Source organism: Choloepus didactylus, chromosome 9 (genome assembly GCF_015220235.1).
Source record: "Choloepus didactylus isolate mChoDid1 chromosome 9, mChoDid1.pri, whole genome shotgun sequence".
In the NCBI taxonomy this organism is placed as follows: Eukaryota; Metazoa; Chordata; class Mammalia; order Pilosa; family Megalonychidae; genus Choloepus; species Choloepus didactylus.
In genome coordinates this window covers 119,740,615-119,746,614 of record NC_051315.1, presented here as the reverse complement: position 1 = coordinate 119,746,614, position 6,000 = coordinate 119,740,615, and the positions used below count along the sequence as shown (strand labels likewise).

Sequence of the window (6,000 nt, the reverse complement as noted above, 5' to 3'; positions counted from 1 at the left end):
TTGGGAAAGCCATAAGGACCAAACACCACTTTGTCTAGTTTATGGATGGATGTGTAGAAAAGTAGGGGAGGGAAACAGACAGACAAAGGTACCCAGTGATCTTTTTTACTTCAATTGCTCTTTTTCACTCTAATTATTATTCTTGTTATTTTTGTGTGTGTGCTAATGAAGGTGTCAGGGATTGATTTAGGTGATGAATGTACAACTATGTAATGGTACTGTAAACAATCGAAAGTACAATTTGTTTTGTATGACTGCGTGGTATGTGAATATATCTCAATAAAATGATGATTTAATAAAAAAAAAAAAAAAAAAAAAAACAAAACAAAATTATGGATTGGAAAAATGGCGCCGACAGACTTGCTCAACACAGGGTTGCCACAAACCTTCAAATTGTAAAAAACGAAATATCTATGAAGTGCAATAAAACAACGTTTGCTGGAGACTGAGTCATGGCAAGGAAGAGATGAAGATGCTGTAGCCAGTGCTGACTTCTCTAACATGCTATCAGAGGAGGAAAAAGAAGAGTTAAAGACTGAATTAGTTCAGCTGGAAGACGAAATTACAACTTTACGGCAAGTTTTATCAGCAAAAGAGAGGCATCTGGTTGAGATAAAACAGAAACTCGGCATGAACCTAATGAATGAGTTAAAACAGAACTTCAGCAAAAGCTGGCATGACATGCAGACTACAACTGCCTACAAGAAAACACAGGAAACCCTGAGTCACGCGGGGCAGAAGGCAACTGCGGCTTTCAGCAACGTTGGGACAGCCATCAGCAAGAAGTTTGGAGACATGAGACGAAAGTAGGCGGAACGAATCACAGCGGAGGCAGTTTTGAAGAGGTCCTCAGCTCCACGGCCCACGCCAGTGCCCAGAGCTCGGCTGGGGGCCCCCGGCGGGCCGAGGGGGCCCCAGAGCTGCAGTGCTAGGCCCCGCGGGCCCAAGGGCACCAGCCCCTTCTCCTGCCCGCCAGGCTCCAAATCAGAAGACCAAACCCCCCTCGGGAAGAACCAAGGCCTTGTTGCTATTCAAATGGCCTCTCCACCCAGCTGAATAAATTAATTTCCACTGGCAAAAAAAAAAAAAAAAAAAAAAAAAAAAAAAAGACAACATTAAGAAAATGAAAAGCAAGCCACAGATTAGAAGAAAATATTTGCAAATTTTATATCTGATAAAGGATTTGTATCTGGGATATTTTAAAAACTCTTACAATTCAGTAAGAAGATAAGCAGTTCAATTAAAAAATGGGAAAATATTTGAATAGATACTTCACTAAAGAAGATACATGAATAACTAATAAGCATGTGAAAACATTCTCATCATCATTAATTTGGGAAATGCAAATTAAAACCATAAGATATTCGCCCACATCCCCTGGAATGACTATAATAAAATAGACAAAGTTACGGCTAGAATGTGAAGAAACTGGAACCATCATAGGTTACTGGTAGATATGTAAAATGGTGTGACAACTTTTGGAAATAGGTGGGTTTTTTTTTATGTTGAATATATACCTCCATACAACCCAGCATTCCGCTCTTAGGACTCTACCCAAGAGGAATGAAATATATGTCCACAAAGAAATTGTATGCAAATTTCATAGCAGTATTATTCATAATAGCCAAAAACTGGGAACAATCCAAATATCTATCACCTGTTGAACGGATAAAGCAATAACAAAGAAACAAAATGCTGATTCATCCTACAACATGAATGAGCTTCAAAAGTGTTATGCTAATGGAAAGAAGCCAGACCCCAAAGACGGCACATTATGTGATTCCATTCATATGAAATGTCCAGAAAAGGCAACTATAGAGAGGTAGAAAACATGTCAGCAGTTGCATGGAAGTGGGAGTGGAGATTACTGCAAATAGGCATGAGGGAACTTTGGGGGATGATGTAACTGTTCTTAAACAGGATTGTGGTAATAGTTGCACAACTCTATAAATTTACTAAAAATCCCTTTCTTTCCCAGACATCACTACAGTGCTTCCATGGGACAGCTGGAGGCTTAGTTCCCCCTCCCCCAGAACCCCTTAAAACAGCTAGGGAAGGGAAGGGCATTATCTTCACCCCCTCAGGATACCTTAAATTTTAACATAGACCTTGTCCCTCTTTTCTTGCCAAAACTTCCAGATACAGATTCTGTTTGCTTATAAAACAATACTATTTTAGTAAACTTTAAAATTGCTTTCTCACTCCTCTATCTAATATCTTATAAAATCTCACTATTACCATCATTGTAACCTCTATTAGCTCAATAAGATAATGCATTTAGAACTCTTACCATCATGTCTGGCACTCAGTAAACACTCAATACACATTCAGTCTTAAGACGACTATTAGCTACCATTCGTTCAGCGTCTGCTACGTGCCAAGCATTTCGCTTACAGTGTCTCAGTTAATTCTCACAACCACCCGATGTGGCACTGTTAAAACTTCTGCTTTATAAATGAAGAAACAGAACATTAGAGGGTCTAAGTAACTTGCTAACACTCATACAGCTAGTGGGCAGAGAGATCCATGGTTAAAATATTCTAATCCATTATTTCTACTTCTCAATATTAAATGTCTAGTACAATACATCATCACCCATGTAAGAGGTCACTTTTTTAACCCATGAACATGTTTCCATAGTTCGCTTTGTTTCATTAATTTTCTAAACTATAAACAATGAAAATAATAGTTATTCCCTATTTCAGAATCATATTGAATGATTATGTTTCTTCTAATTACCTACATTTTTCTATTTTAGGAAGCATTTTCCTATTCAGTGTTTTGGATAAATCTTTCTTAACCTTGTTTTATAATTTAACTCATTATAATTATTATCTAAAAATTAAATCAACTTAATAGATGTGTCATTGTTCTTATGTTCATAGGATAATAGTAAGTTTTGTTTTTCTTTTCATTTCAAATAGTAAATCCTAAATAAGCATTTATTTTTAATAATCATTCCTTTAAAAGCATTTTTTTCTTACCTCTGCAACTTCTGTTTTTATATGAAATGACATTCTGATGCTTCCACGACTACAATGAATAATTTTACTCCTAAACTGCCAAACTACATTTTCTGTGTTCCATTTGAGATCTCATAGAAGCCTACCTAAACCACATCTCCTCAAATCTAGCAGAATGTATCACAAATACTGGCAATGTGCATTATGAAAGACAAATTTAGACAATGAATACTTGAAAAAGGAAGAGCTATAAAGGTCCTTGCTATGGAAAAAAATGTTCAAAAGGACCTTGCATCACAGCGTCTGTGATATAGCTGTAGTAGTGACTCTTAGGCGTTTTGGCTGAGAGTTCCCATCTGCCCAGTCCCTTTGAGCACGTGTGAGCACATCCACACCCACATACACACATCTGTATCTCTGCCATCTGCTTACTAAGAATTAAAATTCCTTCAAAAAAAGCCATTCTGTCCACAAACATAACATGCTGAAAATGTAGGGCCATTCAGGGAGCACTTCAGTGGGAATGAATTTCAGTTAAAGGGCAATGGGTAAACCTGCCCACTAGCGAGTGGCAGCCCAGGGTGGTAGCTTGAATGAACTGGAAGCAGAGGGATCTCCGGTGCAGGAAACCTAGGACAAAAAGCACAGTTGAAGAATTTGCAGATTTTTTGCCAAGGTACCACCCACCTTACTAGAATAGGGCTAGGAAAATACACACCAGGGGATGGGGAATCAGATGAGGGGGTGGGGGGCTAGTTTTTGCCATGCCCCTACAATCACAGATACCAGAATTTCATTTAATTTAGATTTTTTTTTCTGTTTTAATTTAACACACCTGACTTCAAATGAAAGCATTTCCTTTCTAGGGAATCTGTGAATCAAGAGCTAACTATAAATAAAGGTCTGGCTGTCATTTATCTGAGAATGTTAAATTATACAAGTGAAAAAAAGGTTTTGTACAGTTCACTGTTCATTTTTCTTACATTATGAAAATGCCAGTCTTTAAGTGGATGTCAAATCATACAGGTTTTAATGCTGTCAATTGCTTTTTAAAATTTTATTTTGAAATACTTGCATAAAGAAAAGTTGCAAAAATAATACAGAATTTCTGTGTACTCTTCACAAGATGCTCTAAATATTAACATATGCTTTATCAACTTCTCTCTGTCTCCATACATATATACATATATATATACACACAGACACACACACAAACATTTTTTTCTGAATTGTTTGAATGTAAATTGCAGAAAAAATGTCCCTTTGCTTCAGTATCTCCTCAAAAAACAAGTATGTATCTTTTAAGAAAAAAAGTATTAATTTTAAACTTCCAAGGTAAATCTAGCTCACTGTTCTACCCATTTTATGTCGCCAACATTCAAGTGCTATGGTGCAGTTGTGAGGAAATGTTGAGAGCTGTCTCACCATACGTCCAAATACTAACTGAAGCAGAAACTGGAATTAAAAAGAATAAATTGCAAATTGACCCTCTGGGCTCAACGGCCAACTTAAATGCTAAACATTTCTTTCTTCATGTTCAGAAGGAACAAGCACTCCAACAAAAGAACAAGCATCTCAACCAAATTAAATCAATGTGACTAAATAATAACCCAGAGCCTTAAAATTAATTGATTGAATGAATATAATATAAACAATACAGGAACAAGATATTGAGGAAGGGAACATGGAATGGGTCTGATGGGTTAGGGTAGAAATTATTGTTACATAAGTACAGACTTTTGTTTCTAATGTTTTTGGCTTATAACAAGCAAGAAAGCATAGAAATTTGGAACATGCACAGATCATGATTTTCAGCTCTATTGCTAGCTTTATGTTCTTGAGTAACTCATCTGAAAGTTAATTTTCTCAACTGTAAGGTGAAGGAATCACATGAAATTATTTGTAAGGTCTCTTTCAGCTTAAATATTTTAAGATCCTAAGATCTAGAAGAAAAAGAATAGAGCATTTTAGAAAAAAATCAAAGATATTAAAAGGTGAATAGAAGTAAGAGTTTCTGAGCCTAAGGGAAGACAAGGTTTTGAGATACAGATAAGGAGTCACCATAATTTTTAACTTTTTAAACTTTATTTCAAGTTTTGTTAGTGTACACAAAAAGGAAGTAACAAAATACATGGTTTTGACATGTTTTAGAATAAAGAAAATAACCAGGAAGTAGTAAACTGAATACAACTAACAATTACTTAATAAATTTGTCTTGTGCTGTGATAGCTATAAGAAGTGATCACAGCTCTAGAAAAAGAAAATTCCTGATTTATAGGATATAGCGTAACTATAAAAAAAAACAATTCAGGACAAAAGTCTTGAAAAACATTTCTATCTGTTGAGAAGCAGTCATAAGAAAAAAAAAGAAAGAAAGAAAGAAAGAAGAAATAAAACTAAAGAAAAGCAGCAACAGTGAGACCAATAGATGCAAAGAACAAGTCAATTATTTTGAAGTTAAAAATGAAAAACAGAAAAAGTTCACTCAAAAACACCACTACAGAAAATACCACTAATCACTATTGCATTTATAATAGCCTGAAACCAAACAAGCCCAAGTTTTATCAATCCCAGCCCTTGCCTTGAGAATGTGTGATCTGACCAACCTCTTGAAATGGGGCAATCTTCTTGTCAAGATTGAAATGAGGCATATAATATACAGAGCTTAGTGTCTGGCAAATAGTAAGGGCTCAAAAATGCTAACTATGATATCAACCTTACCATCATTCACTTTGAATGAGCAAGAACTTTACTGGCAGAGACGAAAGAGAATGGGGGAATATATCCCAGAATATTTTGAGCAGAAAATACTTATTTGCAAAAGCTCGTTGAGGGATTGGGGGAAAATGCAGAACTCTTAAACTTCCCCATCTGGGGAATTCTTGCTATTCTCTTAAGCAATTGAGGCTCCCAATTTAATAAGCCAAGCCCCCATCTAGAGGCTTGCCCTTAAGAAACTTCTCTCTCCAATGGCAAAGCTGAGCCTATGTATAACTATGCTGAAGAGTAACCCCCAGAGAACCTCTTTGGTTGCTCA

At 36.1% G+C, this 6,000-nt stretch overlaps 1 pseudogene; it reads left to right on the top strand.

The window, feature by feature from the left end:
• Positions 1 to 441: 441 nt before the first annotated feature.
• LOC119543619 lies at positions 442 to 947 on the top strand (annotated as a pseudogene).
• The last annotated feature ends 5,053 nt before the right edge of the window (positions 948 to 6,000 follow it).